Source organism: Danio rerio, chromosome 20, assembly GCF_049306965.1.
Source record: "Danio rerio strain Tuebingen ecotype United States chromosome 20, GRCz12tu, whole genome shotgun sequence".
In the NCBI taxonomy this organism is placed as follows: Eukaryota; Metazoa; Chordata; class Actinopteri; order Cypriniformes; family Danionidae; genus Danio; species Danio rerio.
In genome coordinates this window covers 24,616,014-24,632,025 of record NC_133195.1, presented here as the reverse complement: position 1 = coordinate 24,632,025, position 16,012 = coordinate 24,616,014, and the positions used below count along the sequence as shown (strand labels likewise).

General features: G+C 35.3%; 1 protein-coding gene across 11 annotated transcripts in view; it reads right to left on the bottom strand.

Moving 5' to 3' along the window:
* clocka (clock circadian regulator a) overlaps window positions 1-15,647 on the bottom strand; it is a 107,077-nt gene extending 91,430 nt beyond the window's left edge. For 5 of the 11 annotated variants that reach the window (XM_073932138.1, XM_009294633.5, XM_021468354.3 and 2 more), the window contains exon 1: window positions 15,577-15,647. The gene's annotated coding sequence lies outside the window, so the exon portion shown is untranslated. Of the gene's footprint in view, window positions 1-14,781; window positions 14,959-15,576 lie in introns of those variants that run through there. The other 6 variants (XM_073932131.1, XM_073932136.1, XM_073932134.1 and 3 more) reach the window with 2 other exon arrangements.
* Window positions 15,648-16,012: the final 365 nt, after the last annotated feature.

The following is a 16,012-nucleotide window of genomic DNA, read 5'->3' as shown; positions in this document are numbered from 1 at the left end:
GTATGCGATGGATCCATTCCAGCTAGTTTAGTTTACAGCATCCAACAAACCATGCAGCTGATAAATCAAACACAAGCTCATATGGGGAACCAAAAACGCATTGATGCATTGCATTTAGATAAAGCTGCTTTATTGAGTGTTTTGTGACGGTAAATCATATGCAACCAGGAAATAATAAACAAGGAAGTTAAAAAGAGTAATCAATATCTGTTTTAGGGTTTTAAATGTTATTTCTGCAAAAAAAAAAATGGGGTGGTGGGGGGTTAAAACACTCTACGTTCAGCATTTGGTTAGTCTTACAGATATTTTGCTTCAACAGTCAAATTGCAGTGTTTCTTAATATTCAAAAAATCCTCATGCAAACTCAAGATGTGTGTGACTTTATTCCTCCAATAAACACTACAAAATATCTTTAGCTGAAGCCGTGGTCCCTAATTTTAGGAGCTACAAAAAGAAAAAACAAGATGGCTCTCATTTTCAAAAATGCCAGCTACAAAATAACCAATTGTAGCTAATTGTCTTGGATTTTATGATTCACTAAGTACTAAAGCTTCATCTAAAAATCGTTTTGTTTGTTTGTTTTACTGAAGAAAAAAAAAAAAGCTAAATACATTTTAGATTACCTGAAGATACGCAAATTAATAACATTAGTTTAGTGAAATGAACTCTCCTTTAAAACAAACAAGTTATTAAAAACTACAATTAAGGAAGCCTAAATAAAACTAAATTTAGAAATTAATCTTAAAATGGTTTCATTTAATGATTCACTCAAAGTGCAAACCTGAATTTCTGCCAAAACGTTGCTTTAATCTTATAACAATTTTCAATAGATACAACAGATCATAATCAGTTTACCACATAATTGCCATCCTCTTTTTACAACTGACCATTAGCTTGCATTCATACCTCCACGAAATCATAAACAGACTCAAATCCTTTTCTCACACCTACTTTTTACAAACCCTACATTTCACACTGTGCGTCTCAATTGGAGTCTGTAAAAAAAGATGGGAGATGCATTTCCACTTCCTTCTGCTTCATAAACGGAAAGCTAAAACACCTCAAAGATGGGCGCTATGTATGTATATGCTTGCACTGTTGATAACTGGGTAGCAATTTTAATCATAAGTGAATCCATGGTTTTCATTAATAGCTGCTAGCAAACAATCACCTGATGTTTCTCCAAGACTAACATCTTAAGACTAAAACCATAATATACAGTGGTCCCTCGTTATCCACAGAAGTTACATTGTAAAAATAACACACAATAGGTGAAATCTGTGTAGAAGTCCGCTTTATTTTTTACAATTATTTTAGATGTTTAAAGGCTGTTAAACCCCCCAATACACACTTTATTCACTTTTCCCAGACAGGCATTACCATCTTCACATTTTTCTCTCTTGTTTAAACACTGTCAAAATTTAAACCTTCGTAGGAAAATAAGTCCAATGAAATCAAAGATCAAAACCATTTCATTATTATTTATTTATTCAGAAATGGCGCCACACATCTGTGTAACTCCAACCTTCCTGTAGCGTGTGCAGAAGTCCAACTTTTAGTGCGATGCTTAGCATCTTCCTGTGCCTTTTTGGTGCAATCATAGGTGCCTTTGATGGTGCAGAACGTTTCGTTGTCATTGTAGGGAGAAAACTTGCAAACATACAGTCTAGCACTTCAGAGTCACACTGCTAATGATCAACGATTTATGTCAATTTGGCTAGCTGAACGCATTCTGTACTATACAGGAGACATGGCATGGAGGAAATTGATTGATAACGGTCTAGAGTCAATCAGGACGCAGAACACAATGCGCTGTAAAAAACAAAAGAGCATCTCAAATTGCAGGAAAAAATCTGCGAAACTGCCACAAAAGTTAAACGGTGTTATAGCGAGGGACCACTGTACACTTAAAAACAGCTTTGATTTAACATAAGAGTAATCAAAATGCTGAAAAACATTTAGTTTTACGATATTTAGTAACATGACAGGAAATTAAGTGGGAGAGAGAGGAGGAAACAGGATCAGGAAAGGTCCACAAATTGGGACTCGAACTTAAGACACTATATTTGGATAGTGTGCCAAAATACAACGCACTAGGGCTGCACAATATATCTTTTTAGCATGGATATCACAATGTGTGAATTTACAATATTCACATCATAGGATCTTTAATGTGGAGTCAGGATTATAGTTGACCAGGTACAATTGTGGGGTCATTTCAGTTTAACCCTAAAAATGAGCAAGTTTATTAGCTGTGCGTGTTTAAAGACTGTGACTGTGTAAGCATTTTACATGAGCTTAAAGCATTTGGGCACAAGGAATCAGGGCCGGAGTGGGACTCCTTTTCAGCCCTGGAGTTTCAAGCCTCAGACCGGCCCACCTCAGTTCACGACTGACTATATTAAAATAAGGTCATTTCCAATTCAGTTTCTAATTACACTATCACGTGTTTTTTTTTTGAGAAAACAGCTGCTTTAGAACTTCAAATGATCAACAACCCTAGCAGTATTATATGTCTTAACAATAAAAATGAAAAAAATAACATACTCAGACGAGGATCAAACCCAGGTCGCCAACGTCCTAATCTAACGTGCTAACCACTGGACCACAACAGTTGTATAGTGAAAAGTGACTCATCTGAGTAATTATATTATCATTAACCTGCAGGCTGCTTATATATAAAAAGAGCAGAGCTGCGGTAAAATAATGAATAAGAAGACTGTGGTCAAGTAAATAAATAAATAAATGTAAAAAAGTGTGACTGCTGAGAGCAACAGATTCTGGAGCTAGCGACACCGGCCCTCGTGGCCAAAAAAACGGACAGGCCCACTGGGAATTCTCCCGGTCCTCCCGATTAGCCAATCCAGGCCTGCAAGGAATTATTGGCATTTGGTAGCTTTAAAAAAAAAGTTAATTTCATTTAATAATGTATATAATTAAGACTATTCAACTTTATTATTTGTTTGATTATACTGAATACTGTTAGATTCCTTTATTTATAAAGTTTAACATGTTTAACTTCTATAGATTCAGAGAATCCAAAAAGAGCCACATACTGATAAATAATGTTATGATAAATGCTTAACATTAAATTATGGTTGAATTGCCTCTTGTTACAGTTATGAAATTGGATAATAAGTAGGAAATGTTCATAGGCCAATGAAATGACCACATTGAAACGTTCTAAAAAGCGGTAATCAAAATGTCTTGGCGTTATTTGTCAGGATCCCAACCAAAAAATTTATTTAAAAAATCAATTCGTGACTTCCTTAACATTACAATTTTAACACAAAACTGGCTTGCACTAAACTGTAACATGCTTCAAATGCAAATTGCAGAGTATGTACAGCGAGCAGATGGAGCCATGCAAGCATGCAGGGTTCGGGTGTAGTGGGTGGATGTTGAGAGCTCTGGGCATCCAAAAGGAGTCGTCACTTCAACCCACTCTCCCGCAATGCAGTCACATGTCCCTCTGGACAAAAGGCTGGTCGCCCAGCATCGAATCCTGGCGCCCTCCTGAGACTTTCAAACTGAACTGATATCGACTCCAGTTTCATTACTTAAAGTGCAGAGAGGAAATGTAGGTTGATTATGGAAAATCTAAAACAGTAGGAAAATCCATCAGGCATAGGACCACCCAATAATATTACCATAAGTGGAAATTTGACTTTTCAGAACAATTACAGATTTCAAATGAAACTCTTTAGCTGTGGTGTGGAAAACCAGCCTCCTGCAATACTTCAAAATGCAAAAGCTGAATGAAAGCAATCATTCCTATCTCTCTCTGACTGATATAGCTGAACCGAAATGGGCACTAGACATATAAAGGTCTCTAAATGGAAAGTTAATTTTCATTAGAGGGTTCGGGATCTATGTGGGCTGATCTCAATGTCATTTGGCAGGCAGGAAAGACTATCTCAGAGACTCTCAGAGACAGAAATGGCGGCAAGTTAGAGAATAAGGACTCAGATGGCCTCTCCACCTAAAATTTTTCTCAAATGGAAAGCAAACGTAAGAGGACTGGCGGTAAATGAGGGCACAAACACATGGTTTTTAAAACTGCGTGCAAATATAACACAATTAACAATGTGCACAAGTGGCCAAAATACACAAACAAGTGCTTCTAGAAATAATCTGGGGGCAAAAAGAAAGAAAAGCTCCAAGGTGATTTTTAGAACAAAGACTAAAGGTGTTCTGAAAATAAAGGGAGGAAAATCATAAGATCTGTAATGTTATTATTGCATTAGATTGCCCCAGTCAAAAGACCAAACAGGAAAAGTTTACAAACTAGACACTTATCAGCTTTTAGATCTCACCTCATTAACTATAAAAAATTGTAAACAAATCAGGAAGCACCACACTGCTAGTTTAAGGTTTTCATCTGTTTTTGTCAATGCCACAATTTAGAATTGAGTTTGTTGACATTAAAGCAGGTATAAGGAACTAATATTCAATTCTATCTAGGGATGTAACGGATCAACGTGAGCCGAGTGAAAATCGATTCAAATTTGTGACGATAACCGTTTTCAAGGTACACCGCAGTTTGGAAAAGTCAAGATTTTAAAATGGCCAAATTTTCTGTAATACCGTTCCTAAGGTATATGTAAGATTTTTATTTTTTTTTTTATTATTTTTTTAAATTTTTTTGTTTTTTACAAGGACAACAATATCTCCAGCAGAAAAGATATCCAAAGATGTTGTTTTAAATTGTAAAGAAATCTGTGTTTTAAAACTAATGAAGACAGCAGAAGTCAATGACTCATTTGAATTGTTTAGCTTGAGGTTTACTGCTCCAAAATAGCTTAAATTAAGAAATTAAAATAGAATCATGTATTGTTTTTAAAGGCAGAAAAAAAAAATACCCAGACATTTAAAAAAAAACTTATTTTAGAGCAGTAATCACAATACAGTGAACCGTTAAACTGGAATATTTTTACCCAAGGTTATCATACCGTCACAATCATATAGCCCATGCCTAGTGACAATTCAAGCGATCTTTTGTTGAATGAATCGCAATACATTTTTAAACGGAGAGGGCGCTGTGTTTACAGACGCAAACTCGTTTTACCTGCACATCAGTGGCAAGCAAGAGGTGGGGCGGCAGACTAAAATGACAGCAGTGAGGTGCACCAGACAAAACCCAAACCTTGTGCCAATACTGCAAAAAGTCTGTAACTTACAGAACAACGAATTTGATGCACATAAACCGTCAGCACAGGGAAAAACGACGCAGAACGGATGATTTGGAGTTCTGCTTGGTCCGACGAGTACTACAAAGATTCAACGGTGCATCAGTGTTTTCATAGCGAAGTGTAAAGATGTTTTTCAGACTGAAAGAGAAAGTTGTTCTGTTACAGAACCAGGTATTGGATTATTTTTACCTTTTTGTTTTCAAATTCAGTTCATGCATGTTTTAATAATTTGCTTATTATTACTGAATATTTAAAAATGTTCAAAATAATCTCTTCTTAAGTCTATCACACTGATACTAACTAATTATACAAGTAATATCAATTATTCACCTTCATAATCATGTTCAACGACTTTATAATTAGAAATTTTATAATCAGTATTTTTATGCCAGTGGCCAGTCTCCTGGATCACAGGGCCTATTGACCACCTCTGTACACACTGTTCTCTGGTTTAAAGGCTTACCTCTCCACACCAGCCATCTCAGTCCCCAGTGAAACAGTTTTATTTATTTATTTTTTTTTATCAGCAAGGGACAATGTAAATGTGCAAAGACCTCAGCTTATGCCAGAAAAGAGGTTTGCTAATATTTCCTTTTAAAAATGGAAAATCCCTGCACAGTCACAGTTTTAGTTTGTTTATATTAAATAGTGTTTTTTTTAGTTTGTATTGTTATATGTTGTATTATTATATATTTTTTTAAAATAGCAATTTAGTATTTATATTTTGTATTTTTATATGTATTTTGCATAAACTGTGTAGCATTTAAGAAAAATTAAAGGACTCTTCACCTTAAATTTGTTCCAATGATTTTGTTGGTCATGACTAAATCGTATCGTGAGATTAGTTTTGTGAATTGTATCAAATCATAAGTCAGGTGAATCATTACATTCCTAATTGTATCTTTAGAGCATTAATAATCCATTTAGACATTTTCACATATACAAATATTTTATTCCATTCACAGTAGGCTTGGGTGGTAATATGGTATCCAGCAGGATCTTAAAATGGCAACAGTATCAGTTTCAATACTGCTATACCATCATAAAAAACAATGCACTTAGACAAGGATTAAATATTAAATATAATTTATTTAATGCCTAAAAATATGGCGAAAGATGGCGAGTCGTGCACCAAGTGACCTGGTCTCGAAAAAGAACACAACTTCTGCAGTTTGGCAGTATTTTGGGTTTCGATCAAAGAAAGGAGAGGCAGTAAATACAGATGAGGCAATTTGCAAATTGTGCAACAAAAAAGTGATTGTGAGAGGTGGAAATACCATAAACTTAAGGTTATATATGCAGTATTTAGTTACTGAATGGTTTAGCCACAAGCCAACAGTTTGGTGATGCTGTCTGAGCCTTACATAAAAATTTTTTTTATATATAATGCACGATAATATCATATACTGAGGTAAAATAGAAAGGAGGTTTGTTAGTTTCAAAATTTGGATACCACCCAAGCCTAATTCACAGTTGTATTAGTTAATGAACAACAAGGAATTAAAAACAAACATTAATATAAATTCATTCATTCATTCCTTTTCTTTTCAGCTTAGTCCCTTTATTATTCAGGGGTCACCACAGCGGAATGAACCGCCAATTTATCCAGCATATGTTATTATGCAGCAGTTGCCCTTTCAGCCGCAACCCATCACTGGGAAAACATTAATAAAAATTCTTAAAAGAAAAAAATTAATAATCAACAAACAATATTGACAGATTTTAATAATGAAATTATAAATTATTGATCATTATTAGTTTACCTAATACAGTTACTGACGTTAAACGAAACTACATTTAGACTAGGTTCATGAAACCTATTTCACTGATCACAGAGTTGCACAAATGTAAACACCTCCATAAACACTACATAATGAGAAGCCTGACACTGAACAAAGCAAACAAGGTCAAAATGGCATTGTGTCAGCCGCTGCGTATTCTGTAAAGCCCCAAAGTACAATACGTACAGTATCTTTGCAAATCAAAGGTTAATCAAGATCTGCAGTTGTGCTCTATGAGAGGTTCTGGGTGGCCAGAAGTTTATATTTTCAAGTAACTTGTGTTTACAGTTCGGACAGGAGAAATCAAACCACAGGATCACACTATATACAGCACACTATTGTTCAAAAGCTTGGTTTTAGATAAAAAAAATGCATTGTTTGCATTTATTTTATCATAAATCCAGTAAAAACATCAGGACAATTTAAATTGGTAAAGAATAATAATGATAATAAAAATTTCTGAGATATTAAAGCTGGCTTGATTTGATATTAAATCACAGTTTCAGCTAAGAATATTCTTTAATGTTCTACTAGAGGAAAATAAAGTCACCTTCACCTTGGATGGCCTGAGGGTGAGTAAATTATCAGCACATTTTAGGTTTGGGTGCACTTTTACTTTAATAGTTTTATTTGTAAAAGAATGCAATAAAATATAAAATGTGTGCCTTTAACGCAGCATAATTCTAGTAATTTGTTTATTAAAAACAATTAATTGCTGTCTTTACTGTCACTTTAGATTGCATCACTCCTAAATGTTTTAATTTCATCTTGAAAATACAACAGTTGACAACAGTTTGTGGATTACTCTTTACGTGAACCTTTAACCACTGAGACGCTGCCTGGACGTCAGAAAGCTTGACCTCAAGACCAACTGACCAGAACAACACGGCTTAAAGAGCGCTGCCAGGTCACACTGTTCAATCGGGTTTGGTTTGCTGCTGCTGCTGCTACTACAATACTTGCTTTTATGCCCAGTCTCCAGATCCCAAACCGCAGAGTTCATCACCCATAACACTTTTCCCAGTATTATAAAGATTTACTCAGAAAATCAAAACATTAACCTAAGAGATGGTTTGCAGGGTATAAACAATGATGCGACCGGAAGACTTTGATCTGCATTGTGCACAGGATGAGATATCAATGTCTAGTTTCTTTGATAAATTCCATTGTGAAACATTTGATGTTCATTTCTTAATGCTTTAACACCATATCAGCAGCATTGGGCATAATACATGAACAAGCATTACACAAAAAACATACTGATAAAAGGTCATATAAGATCCTTCAATTCAGTCATTGATACATATTCTAAAACTGTTGCAGGAGATGGCTCTTAAAATGTTTCCCTTAAAATATTTTCTGAATAAAAAAGCTCCATCTAATACCGTTTTAAAATATATACAATCTATTTAAACATGTTTTACAATCAAAATTTTATTTTTTTTACACAAGTTCAGTGAGTGAGTGTTGAGTGAAACATTATTCTTATCAAAATCTTAATTTGAGAAGTAATTTTAACTTAATAAATATATGGCCTTTTAGACCATATTATAATAATGAAGCCAATAAAGCTCAACTCATCATATTCATGCATGCATAATGTATTTAATACCAAGTTATATTATAATCTCAGGTCTCAAATTTTGAAAGATTTGAGACAGACCACCTAATATTTCTAAATCTGACAGCAATTCTCCTCAAATTCAAAGCCAAATGATTCCTTCTAAATGAACTCCCTGTTGTTTCTGTTACGAACACAATTTTGCAGGTCTGTGGTTTGGTTCTAATTTCAGTTAATTGAACTAGACTGGTACTTTCCGCTAATTAACTCAAATGAGCCAACTGTTCACTTTAGCTATAAAGCACAAAGCTTTGAAGCCAAATAACAAGCATTTAACACGCCATTAAGGTTAACACAATCAAAAAAAGCAGCCAAAAACACAATTCTGCCATTATATATATTTTTAAAATATGATGCTCTCTTTCTTCTGCTTAAAACATAAATAATAAAAAGCTATGTTTGTTTCTTCGTACAACACCATGATTAAGAAGATACAAAATTGTATTTCACTGTACAAGTTATTTATGGTTAAAATTACAATAAAGTTCAACTTGAAAACAATTTGAAAAAAGTGTGATCAGGCCACTGACTTCCAATAAACAGGCTAAAATCCCACAAAGAAAAAAAAATATGCTACAACCTATTGAATGCTTGACTCTGATTGGCTGATGAACATTCTAAAGTGTGCTATTGCTTTCAGGAAAAACACTGGGAAAAAAGTCCAGATTATTGACTGCATTATAGTTCTCTATCCTTGCACAGAATGATTTTGGTTATTTCAAAGATCTACACAACCACAACTGCAAAAGAACAAAAGCACACAAAGACACCAATCAAGTAAATAAATAAGTTCAAGTATATCCATAATAAAAAAAAAAAATCACATTTTTCCATCTCATTTCATTATCTATGAAAAGCAATCTTTCTTCCGAATATTACAAACACACTCACACTAACACAGAAACATGTGTGATCAAGCAATTTACTGCAACTTTTAGAATTAGCTACAGAGACTTGTGATGAGAATGAGACAAACAATATCTACACGCAAGTGCATTTTATGAACAAAACCTTTGTCTATGGCTACATTACCACTCCAAACACGCTATTCGTGTTTCACTAAATAAAAAGTTTGTATCAATTTGAAATGTTCATCTTAGCAGGAACTATCCACTGCTAAGACCTTATTAGCTCAGTGTTGGTGCATTTGGTTCTTTTGTTTTGTTTTGCTTAGTTTGACAGCCATTTAACTTAAAGGGTCACGAAACACCAAAACACATTTTTTGAGCTGTTGACAGTCGTATATGTGTCCCACACTGCTAAAAACACTATTAAGACACCTATATTTCACTAAAAAGTGTAAATTGGTTGTTTTTGCGTTATTTCAAGCAAATTTGTACTTCCTGTTTGAAACGAATTTTTGAAGCTGCGTCACGGCCATGACATAATAGCGTGTATTCCAGCGTGCAGACTGGACATCTGTGCCTGAGTGAGTCTTATTACGTCTTACAGTGTGATGCATTAATGCATGAGTAAGGCTTGGGTCAAACCAATCAGCGCGCTCTATTGTGCAACTTCATTAATATTCATTATTGTCACCGTGTTTACACCACAAAGACGCCACGTTGTGTTGGCAAAACAAGTGTGAAGTGTTGCTTTTATAGTTTGCTGCTGTTAAGTTTCGTTTTCATTTTCTCTCTGTGAGAGCTCAGAGTCACGTGTGGATTAACAGTGTACGCAACGCGCGACAACAATAACTTGCGTGTCTAAGGAGGATTATTGTTTACCTGAGAGCTGTTCTCATCTGCAAACGCTGAAATCTGGATTTGCTTGTAGTATTCTCTTCATAAAGACGCGGCTCTAGTTGCTGGTGATTGTTCTGTCTCTACAGATTTGGTAAGTGAGCGACCAGTGCTCTTTGTTTATTCAGTTTGTTCGTATCGAATTAAGTTAACTATTGCACTGAGTGCAGAAATGTTAGCACCGCATTTTGTGACCGGAATAACACACGCGGCTTTCTGACACTACCTGCCGTGTGCATCTAAGTTTCCGGGAAATGCAGAGTTTTTTTTTCTGTCATTCGCCGTGCGGTATCAAACATTGCATGAAAAATACACGCTTGCAGCAGTTCCTGGAATCAAATATCTCGTTTGTCTCGAGAGGCATGAATGAATTCCCTGAATGAAAGAGCCAAACTGCAGTTAAAGTCCAACATTTAATAATTTGGCAAATAATTCGACTATAGATGTCCATGTAGGTTAAACACCATCACTTTCTCCTGTCTGTGTGGGTGTGTATTTTGACTCTGAAACTCGCGCGTGCACAAATAGACACTCCCACACCATCCCACTTTAGTTCCTCCGACACTCCCCCCTAAACAGAGCTGGACACGCCCACTTTTCTGACTTTTTCCAAAGTAGAGGTGTGAAAACACCCTGCTGAAACGAGGGGGTTTCATGGCCCTTTAAAGAGGATGGGAATTAGGGATGAGCCAACCATGCACCTCATCATCTTTGGAAGGTGATAACTGATAAAAATAGTGGCTGATTCAAATCTTGTTATTGATTTTTTGAGTCTGTAACAAAACTTAATTGCAAACAAATAAAGTGAACAACTGAATTTATTTTTAAAATCAGAACGGCAGAAATTAAGGCAAAGGAAACATTCTAGAGCTTTCTTTTCCTAAAATTATTTACAAATTGCTTTACTGAGGTGCTCTGTTTATGACAGTGAAAACTCCCACACTGACAAAATTGTGTCTCTTGCAAACACTCTTCTTAAGCATCCATTTGGTGACTCCAATCCAAATTGTCATGCACTGAAAAAAAAGTGTTGCATGCAGAACTGTTGCAAACAATTTATTTGTGTTGAATTTAAACAAACAAATTAAGTTTAATAATGTTCACAAATAAAGTGTTTACAACCCCTTAACGTAAAAAAATTGAGTAAATCCAAGGATTCATCTCTGAATAATTTTTTTCAGTGTGGTCACTTTTTTCCCCTTTTAACACAATTAATTTTATTTTAAGAAACAATATTTTGGAACAGAAAACATGTCAGGCTAAATAGTTAAAATAAATGATTGACTTCTGCTCTATTCATTACTTTCAAAAACATAGATTATATACAAATACAAAATGTATTTTTAAAACCTTACATATACCTTGGGAACGGTATAAAAAAACATTATAGCGGTATTAAAACCTTGACTTTTCCAAAGCGCAGTAAAATTTATATAGTTTTTTTTAATTCCGTCATTTAGGATAACATTAAAAATTAGCTTTTATACTGATATGACAGCCAGTGCAATGTTGCATGACTACTTGCTGTAGAGTTTCAAATCGCTTTTTTTTTTTTTAATCATGCACTCATTAACCTTTCTGTGCAGCCATTTTCACCCATAACTAGTCTATTTACTAAACACAGAAATTCACACTGGATCTATTTCTTATTCGTCACACATTAATGCATATACACACTGAGCAAATTCTATAGCTTGGTTGTTTTTCTTCTAAACTAGCAATTCATCCAAAGCTGCACTCGCCAATGCGATAAAAGTAGGGTGCAAGGTTGTGATAGATTTGCACATGCTGTCAAAAGCAATATCAGCCAAACCTGTTAAGTCAGATGGGCATGACTTTGCTGGGGTGAATTTGCAGGTGACTTATGCCTGAACGCCCTCATATAGACACTAACTTCATGACCAATTCTCTCAGGCTCTCACAGAACTTGTTCGAACAATGAAACGCCTTCTACAATGAGGATATACAAACAAATCACAAAGTAACTGAAAAAGTTACAGGAAGCAGGGCAAGATTTTGGGATATTTCAAGTTATTAAAATATCCCACAAGTTCCACCAAAACACAATAATTACCAGAACAAAATAAACCAAATAAACCTCAATATTAGCCACCACTGGGATAGTAAAAACTGATGTATTTTTGTGTGTTAAATCAATAAGGTGCCTTTTTTCCAAGGGTGTTAATGTGCTGGCAAATAACTGCTTTGCCAAAAGAATAACATCCTATGGGAAAAAGTATTCTCCACCTCAGAAAGATTGGTGTTGATCTACACTGTGAAGGTGAAAAACAACCTGTTTTCTGGGATTCCTTTTATAGACATCATGTGGCTGTTGTATTTATTTACAGAGTGTTATTCATAACTCACGTGTACACACTAGCTTTTTTGATAAGAAACGTTGGGTGATAAACTAGTACACCTTATTCCGAGTTAACCTAAAAACAAAGCTGCCTTATCTTTACCAGGTGGAGAATGTCTTTTACATTAAATATACACATGTATGCGTTTCTTTAAACATTGCATTAGTGTCTGTGTTTATGTCAGGGTTTATTCATTTAGCAATGCACCAAACCTTAACTGCATAATGTCAGATCTATTGTGAAAGTAAAGGCAAAACCCAACAACACATTTATACAGACAATCTGTTAATGGAACAATTCAGCAAAAAAAACAACAACACCAACAACAATAATAATCAACTATATTAAATGATATTATGCTTTTAATTATGCCTCGATAAACTCTACTGATTTCCTTTAGAAAAGATACATGAACATGACCATATTTGGAACATTTTATTTCATATACAGATTGTATATATATATATATATATATATATATATATATATATATATATATATATATATATATATAGGGGAGAAGGGGCACAAAGTAAAACTCTTTTGGTTTTGCTCAAATAATGAACAAAGTAGTGGGGTTAGACAAATCCTATTTTTTAGCCTCAACACACTAGCCTCTCCTACAAATGAACGGTGAAATTATGATCACCACCGGACCTATGGTTTCTGTGCAGTATTGCCAAAAGTGCCAGGAGTAAAAATGTTACTATTTACCCCACAAGTTGTAACAGTCAGAGTGTTAGTTGTAACATGCCAAAAAGGCAGATTTCACACAATTAAATTAAATTCAGTTTACTTTAAATAGTAGCTATATTTCTTCAGTAATTGACTCTTATTTTTTTCTACATAGCACAGTATGCTTATTTATTTATTGGATAAACCTGTTTGGATTTATTTGCATTATTACCCATTTATCCATTATTTTACATTGCCTTTATTCTGCATTTTAAGCAATAAAAAAATCTATTAGAAAAAAAAAATTCTATTAAAAAACATTTTAATATAAAAAGATCTTAAAAAGTTTAAAAACCCTGTTACAACTAACCCCGCTGTGTCATGATTTCCTCATAGCTAGCAAGTCACTGTGTATTTTATTACATCTTTTGAAATGTTTCCATCTTTTATCTTAGAAGACTGCGATCGCAACAATATAAGATTTCACTAACATACTTAAACAGATTTTTTGTTGAAAAAAAGTTTACGTTGCAAAAATGGTTTCTCCTGTGTTTCTCATCCAAACTTCGCTAAACTTTATCAATAATTTTATAGATAGATAGATAGATAGATAGATAGATAGATAGATAGATAGATAGATAGATAGATAGATAGATAGATAGATAGATAGATATTTTATTAGGATTTCGTTATTATGGTTTCATTATTATGGTAAAAAAATTAATGAATAAACCAAACAAAAAAATATTTACATAATAAAGAAAGTCATACACGTATAGAAATTCATTATGGAATACACCTTTTAAGGTGAACCAATTTTGTAAATAAATTAGGTCCAATTAATTAAACGGATAGATGGATAAATAGGTAGATGGATGGATGGATGGAAAATCTAACTAATTGCATTGTATAGGCTACATCATTATAGGAACATTATGTATTACAACAGCATAATCGATTTCTAACGCACAACCCAATTATCCTCAAAAGCTAAGCCTTAAATTAGTGATGTCCCAAACAACGTGATTGACACACTACACAAACGGCTAATTGAATAAAAACCATTGATCAGTTAGGCTAACTAGTGGCAGCTGTGCGCGGAAATAAATGATAAAGGCAAACCCTGGTAAACTGACAACCAACGCGACGTCAACATACAACGACACCAACAAGAGGGTTTTATTTCAAGAATGATACAATGTCATTCGCTAAAAGACGTACTAGAGACATCAAATATGAACCGAAACACGGTCGAATCGTCCGTGAGGCTCCGCTTTAACGTCAAATAACCCGAATTCACCTTCAACGAGAAACCGAAACACCGCGTACACTTGCTGTCACCGGGTTTTAACCTCTTAATTCTCATAAAGCTCTAGCAAAAACATGCAGGCGGATATGTGCAGCACGTACCGTTTAAAAGAAAAGCAGTTAATTACCGGCATTATCTTCTCTTTAGTCGCCTCACTCCCCGTTCACATGATAATTAAACGAAGCCGAATGATGTGCGAAGCTGCAATAAATGCCAAAATCTCCAAGCTGCTAACTAATTCTGTGCGACTCACGCTGAGGTTTAGTCGGCGGGTATGTATATATTCAGCCGAGATCGCTACAGGTTGCTCTGGTAGAGCCGCGATAAAATGGTCAGGTTAAATTGGATTTAATTCCCATCCTCACAGTCGCAACCCCAGCCAAAGCGTCGGGTTGTGTGGTAAAGTAAACGAGCGGCTTCACGAGTACACACAGGCTTGCGTGCAATGCGTTAATTTCATCGACACGCTCATTGAAATGCAGGTTAAATGTGACCTGGAGAAGCGCGAGTTTACATTCTGACAAGCCCGCGTCATCAGTATAAACAGGGGCTGTGCGTGTGTATAAGCGGATAAATATAGTAACAAAGTTTAAAATGCAAAGCCACAAAGGTATAGCGGCTGTACGGACTAAATCATTGGATGCACGAGAGCTGTCCGGGCTTTAAATCGGTTGCGAACATTTGGCAGCGCAACATCGTACACTCCCCTTGTCTCACTAGGGTAGAACAAATGTGGGTCACCGGGCCTTCGGATTCTTCCCAGGCAAGCATTAAAAACACACCAGCGTATTTTCACCGCAAGAACGCTTCTATTAAATCCGCCACAAATGCGACACCGTAGACATGCAGCGCTTTCTCAAAATATCACTGTTTTGCAAGTCCGCTTGTTCCCTTACCTTGGTTACTTGCCGTCCAGGAGGGGGATTTTCTTGCGCCTTGTTTTGGTTGAGACGGCAGTGTAGGATTGAACTAGAGTTAGAAAAACAGCAGGGCCTACCCCAGGCTTCCCAAGCGCATGCGCGGTGCGGCTCGAGAAGAATCCCACACAATCTGGCAACACGCAGCAAGAGCTTGGCTGCTAGTTGGCACGCGAGAATCTACTAGAGCTTTTATTTATCTCATTGTTTTTATTCATCATGAAATATAATATTAAGTGCATTTTAAAGAAATCAAGCAGATCGCAGGTAGTTCCCAAAATGCCATATTTAACGAACAAATCACTGATTTCCATAAAGATAACAAGAAATGTGCAAAGACAAAAATGCTGGGTTATTTGAAAACAAAATTTGGTACAATATAGACATACTCAACCACGGGGTTACATGTTTGTTT